The sequence below is a fragment of the Punica granatum genome, unplaced genomic scaffold (genome assembly GCF_007655135.1).
Source record: "Punica granatum isolate Tunisia-2019 unplaced genomic scaffold, ASM765513v2 Contig00435, whole genome shotgun sequence".
NCBI classification, from domain to species: domain Eukaryota; kingdom Viridiplantae; phylum Streptophyta; class Magnoliopsida; order Myrtales; family Lythraceae; genus Punica; species Punica granatum.
Window position 1 is genome coordinate 73,425 of NW_022204346.1, and position 11,824 is coordinate 85,248.

The window sequence follows — 11,824 nt, forward strand, 5'->3', positions numbered from 1 at the left end:
ATTTTCAATTGTTTTACAGGTCGAGCGGCGGTGAAAATGTGAGATTTTATTGGATTTCCAGTTATTCGATCGAACTTATATTTATCGAATATTCGGACTTTGTACCAAAAATCTTTTATTATCGAAAAATTCTATATATGAGTTTTATCGTATTTATTGGATTTTATTGTAAAAATTCGGGATGTTACAATTGTTATTAGAGCCAGTCCTTGTGCAAAACTTGAACGATGGTGGGGCAAACTCATTGACAAAAAATGGGAGAGATGCTGGATGATGAGTGCAATTCCAAATTTATATCCAGGTACATTATCATGATTTTGATTTTCTCAATAATTTTGATAATAATTGAATAGTTATTGTAAGTTTTGTTTTATGTAAGATAAGCTTCAAAACTAAGCTTTACATGTGTCAAAATGCTATCCATGTCTTCTTCATTCCATCGACTTATTGGGTGATTTATAAATGGCCGTTTTTCAAATTCATTCGGCCAAATTCTCAATAACAGAGAGGTCGGGAGCTTCAGTAAAATTGAGAAAGAATTTGAGAGGAAAAATATGAAAATTTTGGAATCAATCAATTTTCAATGTTATAGGGTGTCGGCGGTTTAACATGTGAATAATCTATTCCTGAATTGGTATCTTTATTACCGTTATGATTATTTTTTAGAGCCACATTATTAGGACTATATCAGTATTACGGATCATGCATGTATTTTATACAATCAATTATGATATTTATTGAACCCGTGAATGATCATATTAGTTTAGATTGTAGTTATTAACTGAGCATCAAGCGCTCACCTCTCAAACATATTTTTTCAATTGTTTTATAGGTCAAGTGTAAGTGAAAATATGAGATTTTATCGGATTTTCAGTTACTCAATCGAACTGATATTTATCAAATATTTGAAATTTGTATAAAAACCTTTTATTTCAAAAGTTGTATATATGAATTTTATTGTATTTATTGTCTTTTATTTTAAAATATTCGGGATGTTGCAACATGGATAGACGTATTTGTAATGCTTGCTTGGAAGTTGGAAATTAATAGTCTCCAGCTCTTGCACTTTGGCGGGGCCAAATTTTATGGGCCTCTTGCATGGAACCGACACAATCCATCAAAGTTGAATATTCGTCACCTATTTCGACAATAGTACTTAGCTTTCTCGAGAAATTCTTCAATTATCATGCCTTAACCATATAGAGAAACAATCAAATTCATTTTTGATCATGAATAGGTAAACACTACCAGCAAAAACTTCACTCAATCAAATTCATATAGAGACAGACATAGAAACAATGCCATCTTTGGACTAAACACTGTGACGCGGCAGAAGACCTGGTAAGTCGGTACCTGGAAAGAAAATAGGTTATGACGGCCCTATTTTGAAGGAAACGGCCTCCGGAGCAAAACTCACCGCTTTGCCGTGATTTTTCGATATTTAAGGCAAATTCCATTGTTTAGGGTCTCAAACAAGCAATTTATGTTAATTAGGGTGTTTTTGCAATTTTTGGAAAGTTTAGTTCTTTTATGCAATTTAGGTTTATTAATACCCTATTTAAGCTTTCTGTAAGCCCTAGGGCAGAAAGAGTCGTCTTTTTTAGATTATCAATAAAATTCAGAGCTTTCGTGCTTTGTCCAATCTCGGACCGATTCGAGTTTGATGCCTATTTCCTGGTATTCGTAAAATCAACAAGTATAGAAGGTCGTAATTCCGGTATTCGTGCGTAAATCAACGGGTCTGTGACGGTAACTCACGTTGTATGCTGCGTCACACTGTCTTAACGTAATTTACAGTGGAATTGGATCGACGAGTAAAGCAGTCACGTAGTCCTTCAAGTCAATTTGCGAGTTGGTGTATCGATCTTTATCTTTATAGAGCACCTCAATCACACACGTAAGGTTGACAATTCGCGTGAGAAGTGGCACGGGGACTGGGGTCGGGTGGAAGCACTCCTCGTTGATGTCTTTCCATCCATCATCGATCATCTTCCAGAGTTTCTCCTCCGTCTCTTGCTCTGTTGCACCATGGTGCTTCATGTAGCATTCTATTGCCGAAGCGACATGTCCTCTCTTCTGCTCAAACTATACGTAATTTCATAAACAGAAATTAAGAGATTAATTTTCTTTCATAAACACAAGCTTTTGGTCAACAACAAGATCAACACTTATAAATTAAATAGAGAGAACAAACGTCACTTTGTTCAAGCGATTTGATGTTTGTTTCGTTTAAGTTAGGTATTAGGTTCGAGTCATTGCAAATGCAGAAAATCCATGCTGGAAGAGTTTTACCCTTTAATAAACCGACTCGATTCGACTGGATTAGTCGGGACCCAATTGAGTTTTCGGATATTATAGTTCACATTGATAACAAGGTGACTTTATTTTTTTTGAATATTTTTTTGGTGAACTTTTTTAGTTTGGGTGAAGAAGGTGGCATGTTTTTAATAATTCCACCGAGAGCAGAAAAAGAGCATCAGAACGAGTGTTTCACCTGCTAGGGTTCAATCCCAAAGAAGGAAACCGTTCTACAAATATACCCGACCGACCAGAACTCTCTCTACTAATTCCAAGCTTCTAAAGTTTCCTCTCTCTCTCCCTTAATTAATTAAGAATGAGCGAAATGTCTGCTGATAAAATTTCATCATCAACGTCAACCATTGAACGTCGTTCTGCTGGGTATCATCCCAGTGTTTGGGGGGACTATTTCCTCAAATGTCCTTCTCAGTCAGAGGTACGTAAATAGTATATCTACGCATATGCATTACGTTCACTGTATGCAAAAGCTTATCTTACTAATATTTTCCCAAATTACCTATGAAAAACAATATTTTCCGTGCTAAGTCTGAATGAGACAAGACACTTCTATTTTCTTTTTTCTTTTTTCCCATAGACTAGGCGCCGAAACCAAACTAGGAATTTAAACAAGACAAAAACGTGTTGAGAGTCAATATAGAAAAATTAAAAAACAATCCCACACCGGTTAGAGAATACAAAATTCATGGGTTAATATAAATCTTGAGTTTCACCATCTAACAATTCAAATTTTTTGGTGAAGTTGAGTCTAAGCTCGTATAAATCCAATTGAAATTTAATAATTAATAGCTGTGACAATTTCTTTTAGTCCTATGTAAAATGAACAGATTATACTATAACTTTTATAAACAACTAATAAAATATCTACCTTTTATATTTTCAATTTAACTAGAATAATTTTTTTTGAATATGGATCGAATTGATTAGGATAATGGCATTTATTGAATGTATAGTTAATTTGACTTTTCTTAAATATGTTTTTATTTATATTACTTTGAAGGAGTTTGTTGTATTAAATAGGGGTATGAATTATTTTTTGTCATAGACAATCTTACTATATATATATATATATATATTAGTTTTCTTGACTCGTGCATTTCACGTGACTTTTACTACAAATATAATTATATTTACCTATTTTATCTTTAATTATTTTTAGTTAAATTTCAAAATTTTAATAAAAAAATTAATTCTTTTTTATAGCATATAATATCTAATAATTTTATTTAAATATTTTAAGGAATTGTGATTAAGTCATATATTACTACTATATTAGAGAATGAGTAATGATGCAACATTTTCAAATTTATTATTTCTTCCATTCAAAATTGGTATGACAAGTTTTGAGGCTAATTCTGTAATTATATTAAATTTTGAGAATATGTTAAAATTAAAATATTTCATGTCCAAACATATTTATGCACATATATTAACATTATTTAGTATTTTTATTTATAAATTCTTAATTCTTATTCATCTATTATTAATTTAGTCCTGTTTAGTTCTATATATATATATATATATATATATTAAAACTATTAAGTATTTTTATTTATAAACTCTTAATTATTATACGTTTATTATTAATTTAGTCCTAATATTATATATTTGCAATTATGTTAGTATTTATTACACTGTATTCAAATTAATATATATAATAGATTTACCTTTCATCCCTATGATATCACAAAATTTACCTTTATGACCCTATTAATTATCATGTAATCATGTTTATATATAAATATAAATATATATAGATGTAATACCAGGTTATCGAACTCGTGCATTGTAAGGATTTTGTAATGAATTTTTTATAAGAAATAATATATAAAAATAATAGTGGATATGCATTTACTGGACCTATGATTAGAGGATCATATAGTGTTCATATACATCATTTCAATTATCTATTTATTAATTTTCAAGAAAATATTATGGCAACAATAACGACTATGGCCACACCAACAACAACAATAATAACAATAATACAACGTATAAAACTAAACTTCAGTATTCACTTGTGCTTTATTTTAAATTTTTGTGAATTTGACTAATTTTAGGTAGTAATTGAGATTTAAATGTGACTAATTTTAGGTTAATTGAGATTTAAATGATTAGCTATAGTTTTTAATTTGAATAATTTTATTAAATAATTCTTAATTTTCTTAAAATGATGAATACTTCTGTACTAATTGAACGACAAAAAGAAATTGGAATCTTCGTTAGCACTTATTTATATATTGTATTTCATTTCTGTTCAGACGACAACCGATGAAAGAGCAAAGCAACATATAGAGAGACTCAAGATGGAGGTGAAGAGGATGCTAACTGATGCCGATGATGATTTCCATAAGCCATTGAACAAGCTAAATCTGATTGATCAGATCCAGTGCCTAGGAATTGGCTATCTATTTGATAGAGAGATTGCCGAAGTTCTTGAGCAAATTCATAGTCGGTACTTTGTCAACTGTGACCATGTAGACTATGCTCATGACCTTTGTGCCACTGCTCTCATGTTCTGCTTACTTCGTCAGCAAGGCTATAGGATTTCATGCGGTAAATAAGGATTTCCTTGATAATTAAGATTCTTTTTTAGCATCTTTGATCACCTTCCCTTTATCAAATTTAAATCGAACGAAGTGGGCGATCCCGCAACACCATATGCTATCTTCGAAGGATCATATATTGGGGAAAATTACACCATAGAGCATAGTTTATGACCTTTTTCCATGAGGGCCAATGCAATTTATTTTAATTTCACCAGATGACACCGAAATTTTAGATCTTTTCTTTTCACCATATAGCGAATGTCAAATTTTTCATCAAAAAATGTATAGAAAGCTGACTTAGCACCCAACCTGTACAACATGTGGCCAACTACAGATGTCACATCTATCCAGAGAATCACATCAGATAGCATGATTTTTTAGCTTGCGTTTGGTTTTCGAGTTGGATAAGTGATCCAACTCAACTTAATTCCATGCAATGATTGTAAATGTTGACAAATATATTGATGTATAAGAATATATATATATATATATATATATATATATATCTATATATGTAGATGTGAAAGTAGATGATAAATTTATTATTAAAAAATAGTTTTAAAAATGGTTAAGAAAAGTGTGAGTGAGAAAATCTTATTAAATGGAAGTTTAAAAATGGTTAGGAAAAAATATAAGTAAGAAAGTATTATTGAATGGTGACACGTCAGCTTTCCGTCATCTTGCACGATTTTATCTTTCATGTGCGCAAGGCTGTCAAAAAAAATGGTGACACATCAGTTTTCCATCATATTTTTTTACTGAAAGTTGATGTTGTGTGTGGCAAAAAAAAATCCAAAAATTTCGTCTATCTAATGAAATTAAAGCAAACTATATAGATATGCTGCATCATGAAAAAAAAGGCAAAAAAATTCGTGCTGTCTCGTGTAATTCCGCATATCATTCTCATAGGTACAGGAACAACATCCAATGTGTCCTACAAACTTTTTAATACGTATAATTAACTCATAACGAGTATTATATTTAACCATACATATAATAATGATGCGCGCCTTAGTGCAAGATTACAATCTTACGCAGATATCTTTGAGAAGTTCAAGGACAACAAAGGGGAATTCAGCTAATCGCTTGTCGAAGATGTGAGAGGACTGCTGAACTTATATGAAGCTAGCCACTTTAGGGTTCACGGAGCGGCGGAGAGGACATCCTTGAAGAAGCCCTAAGTTTCACCGTTCAGCGTCTCAAATCAGCTGTGGAACACGATGACCCGAAGCTAAGCCCTACTCTTTTAGCTGAAGTAAAACGCGCATTAGAGCACTGTCTACGGAAGGGATTGGTAAGACTAAACGCATGGCATTATATCAAACTCTATGAAGACGATGCTTCTCACAATGAAGTGCTGTCGGCGTTGGCGAAGTTGGATTTCAACTTGTTGCAGAAGTTCACCGAAAGGAGCTCTGTGAAATCACAAGGTTAATATCTGCAACTTGTAATGGATTCATCGCAAAACTCGATCAGTCAATATCTCTTACCTTTCTTCAGTTGTGAAATTGATCACTCTGCCAAAATGCTCCTGAAAACTACATGAACACCGATTCAGTAGTCTTAAAAATCACTGTAACTAATCTTTTGGCTGAAACGATACAACTGGCTCAACGAATTTGAACTTATTGACTCATGTAGGTGGTGGAAGGATCGTCTAGATGTCGAGAGGAACTTTCCGTTCTCAAGAGATAGAATTACAGAGTTGTATTTCTGGATCTTGGGAGTGTATTTTGAGCCAGAGTTTTCACTAGCGAGGATGATGCTCACCAAAGTCATTGCCCTGACTTCGATTTTGGATGATATCTATGATCTGTATGGGACACCTGAAGAGCTGCAACTTTTAACCAATGCAATAGACAGGTTAGTGTTATATAAGAATTCCTGATAGTTTGCATTCTCTATATATCTGATTAAGAATGAACTTAAAAGTTCGTGGATGAGTAAACTAGCTGGCTTGATTTTCCTCTTTCCGGTTCCATGAAAAATTAATTGTCATAACATCAACACATTAAATTCCCGAGACAAGTAAGAAGGGGATATCCATTTAAGTTCATTAACGGCTGAATCCTGGATCTTAGGGGACCTAAAGCCAAGTTTGTCTGGTCTTGGTCAGGCCCCATCATATGGACTGTCTGGCCGACAAGTCGAGGAAGATCAACATACCTGGATATGATATATACAAGTAAAACAAACTAGAACCCAAGAAAAAAATTGGCTAGGTCATAATTAAGGTCAATACGTACGAAAGTTTGTGTTAGAACTTCGTATTTATTACTTCTCTTTTGTAATTTGCTAGGTGGGACATTGGAGCAGTCGATGAGCTCCCACAGTACATGCAGATTTACTACAAGACACTGCTAGACACTTACAGTGAATTTGAGAAAAACTTAGCTGAACAGAATAGAGCTTACCGCCTCTCCTATGCAAAAGAAGCATGTGCTGTGAGTAGAAACGAAATTTATATTAAGTTGAGATTTCTATATTTTACCATTGTGGGACTATATAGTTTAATTTCTAATCGATCAAATGAAATATCAAGCGAGGGTCTACTTCGAAGAGTTAAATTGGTTCCATCAAGACTACACACCGACACTGGAAGAGTACATGTCCATTGCACTGGAAACGACTGCCTACATGATGCTCGCGACCACATCTTTCCTAGGAATGGGAGATGTCGTCTCCGAAGATGCCTTCAAGTGGCTGTTAAGTAACCCCATGAGCTTGCGTGGTTCAAAGATCATGTGCCGATTCATGGATGACATTGTCGGACACAAGGTGAAACATCGATAGACTATTCGTAACAGAATCTATCACCCCAAAAAGAGAAAAAGAATGGGAAAAAAAAAATTCGTCACAAGATCAGTTTCTTAGAACATTTGACTCATTCCAAAGATCTGTACATGTAGCTCAACAACTATATATTGGGAAAACTCTATATTGAAAATCTTTTTTCTTTCTTTTTTTTTTCTTGTCATACATATATATATAGTTTGAGCAGAAGAGAGGGCATGTGGCTTCAGCAGTGGAATGCTACATGAAACACCACAGTGCCACAGAGCAAGAGACAGAGAGGAAACTTCGGAAGATGATGGATGATGCATGGAAGGACATCAACGATGAATGCCTCCGGCCGACCCCAGTCCCCATGTCGCTTCTCACACGAATTGTCAACCTTACGTGTGTGATTGAGGTGCTCTATAAGGGTGAAGATCGATACACCAACTCGCAAACTGACACGAAGGACTATGTGACTGCTTTACTCGTCCATCCGATTCAGCTCTAAATTACAATCAATGAAGCATTGGCTTAATCCCGAGACGGGACTGGTCTATACATAGCTACATGAATTTGATTGAGTGAAGTGTGTCTTTTTCCCCTTAAAGATCTTGCGTATTGTAGTATAACATAATTAAGGTCGTGTGTGCTTACCCCCAAAAAAATTAATAATTAAGGCCGTGTGATGCGTAAGTAGTTTTGTTGGGTATGAACCTCTTTTTATATTGCTTTATATATGTGTGTGTATTTTCGAAAAGTTCGGGCTAAATCCACGACCAAATCTACTATTTCCACAGATATTATTTATGGATCGACTAAAATATCCCCCATTCACTAGATTCTTCCAATTGATCTTCTGTGCAGATTCTCCCGTCATAGTGACGGATGGTCACTAGATTCTTCCTATTTATCTTCTATGTGCGTTCCTCCTTTAAAACTAAAAGAAAAATGTAATTATTAAAAAAAAAAAATCCCTTCTTGACCCTTGGTTCTCTCCTGATTGGTGGGCAATGACAGGCAAGCAACCTGTACACTGGAACGACATTGGCTCTGACCCTCTTATTTATAGCCAGTGTTATCAGAATCGGACCAGACATTGAATTGGTCGAGATATGGATTCATGGGTTCAACCGGGAATTTGATGGGTCGGACTGCATATTTAATTATAAAATAGATAAATATTTATTATTTTAAAAAATAATATAAAATGCAAAAAAATAGTAATAAGTAATAGATAATATGTGTCTAGAACAAAGGACTAGTGCCGACAATTTGATATGACACGATAACATAACATGAATACGACACGAAGTTAAACGCGTTCGGGTTGAGTTTTTTTGATATTCGATCTAAACTGGTTTAACCCGTTTAGACACGGTTAATAGCGTGTCTTAACAGGTTGAACCCGCATAATCCGATTAGACACGATTAAACCTATTTATTTAGAAGTATTTAATCGTGTTATTTAATAGTGTAACCCGTTAACCCGTTTATCTAACTGAATGTACCAATATACCCTTCCACTAACCCTAATTTTGAAATTCCTCTTGCGGTGCTTGCCTACCAGTTCCTGTAACCCGTAATCCTTCGTGACTTCGTCCCTTCCTCTTCCCGTTCTGCCTCCACCTCTGTCAGCAGAAGAAGTCTCCACCGCTCCACCGTCCACGATCCGCTCCGCCATTCCGCTCCACCTCGAACCAGGCTCGACCCTGCGACCTCGGACCCCCGCGACCGCGACCCCGCAAACCTCGACTCGAGCCCTTTTATTTGACCTCAGAGTCTCAGCCGAAGCGACGTCGGCTCGGTCCTCGACCTCAGACCAAGTCGACCTCGAACCCGACTCGACCCCACGACCGCCACCGCCACCGCCACCGCCACCCTGCGAGTCTGCGACCCTCGAGCCGTTGACCTTGGGCCCTCGATCTCAAGCCCTCTCTAACTGTTCAGACATTGCGACGTCACCGAGACCTCAGACGAAGTCGACCTCGACCCTGGCTTGACCGCGCGACCTCAACCTTTGGTATCCCTCCTGGCTGCTCTGCAGACCCTGCCCTCCACACTCCTCTTCCCTGCTCTACTTTGCTGCATCTCTGATTTCGTCAAATTTTTCAGCTCTGCTTTGCTGCATGCTGCTTATTGATTGTGATTTGTGGAAATTTAGTTAGATAACTGACTTGAATACTTGCAATTGATTAGCTAAGCATCCTGTGTTGCAATTGATTAAAGACTCCATATATACAACAGATTAAAGACTCTATAGAATTGATTAAAGTGGAAGGATATTGACTTGAATACTTGCACTTGATTAGCTAAGAAACTTTGCTGCTTGCTGCTTGTCTGATCCCAGTTGGTTTGTCTATTTGTTTTATTGAAGAGCCTCCAATTCCTTTCGGTATGCGTTGCAAACACTTTAATTTGCGTGTTCTTTTCCATTTGCATTAATTGGTTTTGCTTTCCCGTGGCTGACATGGTAGTGACATCTGATTTGTGGATTGGATGAAACAGTGAGAAAACTTTTTGTTCGTTGCAGGAAGCCTGGGGGATGGATCGTATGAGTTTTCAAAAGAGACTTGTGTTGGAGAATTTCCCGATTTGTATTATTTGACTGAGTATGAATACCTGATTGAGGAAGACATGAGCAATTGATGAATACCTACTTTGGAAGTGCAATGATATGATGCTATTACAAGTTATTGTAATCTTTTAAGACTAGACTTATATCTCATGATCTTTGTACTTCCTAGATTATGGTCCATTTCTATGAATGAAATGAGAATGGTTAACTTTTTAGAAATTTCTATAACGGGTCGTAATCATGTTAATGTGTCGAATAAACGGGTTGTGTTTACGTGTCGAATAAACGGATCGTGTTAATATGTCCGTGTAATCGGGTTGATAGGATAAAATGTCATGTTAAAGTGTCTGTGTAACTGGATTAATGAATAAATGGGTCGTGTTAACGTGTCGGGTAACCGGTTATAATCGTGTCGTGTACGGACAGGTGTACCTATTAAGACACGTTTCGATAAACAGGTTTAAACGTGTTGTGTTCGGGTTGACACGGATATAAACAGGTCGTGTTCGGGTTTTCAAAACATGACCCGTTTAATAATCGTGTCGTGTACGGATTATGACTTTGATGACACGAACCCGTTTAGACACGACACGTATAAATACGACGCGATATGAATTGCTAGCCCTACAAAGGGCAAGTATCAGAACGTGGAGCTGCTGTCTCCCTCTTATCACAGCTCCTCCTCGTCTCTCTCTCTCTAATGCAGCTGCTGCTTCTTTTTCTCCTTCATTTCCTTCCTAATTCCTACCTTTTTTTAACTCCTCATCATCCATGGTTTGCAGCGGCTTCTTCTTCTTCTTTTTCTTCATTGTCTCTCTGATCCATCGGTTCCATGCTCAAGTCGTCTCCTTACCGAACACATTCCTCCTCCCAATCACCAAAGACGCCTCTAGCCTCCAGCCTCCAGCCTCCATTACCTCGCCAAGATCCGCTCCGGTGGCGATTCTCCTCGTCCCCTCACCCTCGTCCTCGATCTAAGCAGCCCCCAGTTTGGACCTCCCACGATGCCGTGATCCCAGTCACCAAAGACACTCCAGCCTCCAGTACCTCGCCAAGATCCACCCTAGTAGAGGTTCTCCGTGTCCCTTCACCCTCGTCCTCGATCTCAGCGGCCCCCAGCTCTGGACCTCCCACGATGCCGTGAAGATGAAGACTAGGGTTTCATAATTTCATTTGGCTTTTTGAGTTTTTTTATTTTTCAAATTTATATTTTGGTCCTTCATGTTTAAAAAATTTTGAACCCATCCAGCCGATCGATTCACGTGGGTTCACCGGTCTATTTATACATTTTTGATTTTAAACTAACCGGACCCAAAAAACTCGGTCGCCCAAAAGAGGTTTTTGGCTAACCCTTTCCGATGAGTCGACAAAAAATGGTGGTCATAGACAAGTCTACTCACAAAAAAGGGAGTTAGCATATGTATGGTTTTTGGCGACCCATAATTAAGGTCAGCACAAATTCGTCATCCTAGGTTGAGTCTATTGTGGCTCTTACAAATTGGTCGCCCCATGAAGTACTTTAGCCAACCTTTATAAAAGAGTCGGCAAAAATTGTCGCCTCAACCGTACATATGCCGACACTTTCGTAATGGGTCAAAATAGGCGG

General features: G+C 36.6%; 1 pseudogene; it reads left to right on the forward strand.

Moving 5' to 3' along the window:
- Positions 1-2,623: 2,623 nt before the first annotated feature.
- LOC116190429 lies at positions 2,624-8,185 on the forward strand (annotated as a pseudogene).
- Positions 8,186-11,824: the final 3,639 nt, after the last annotated feature.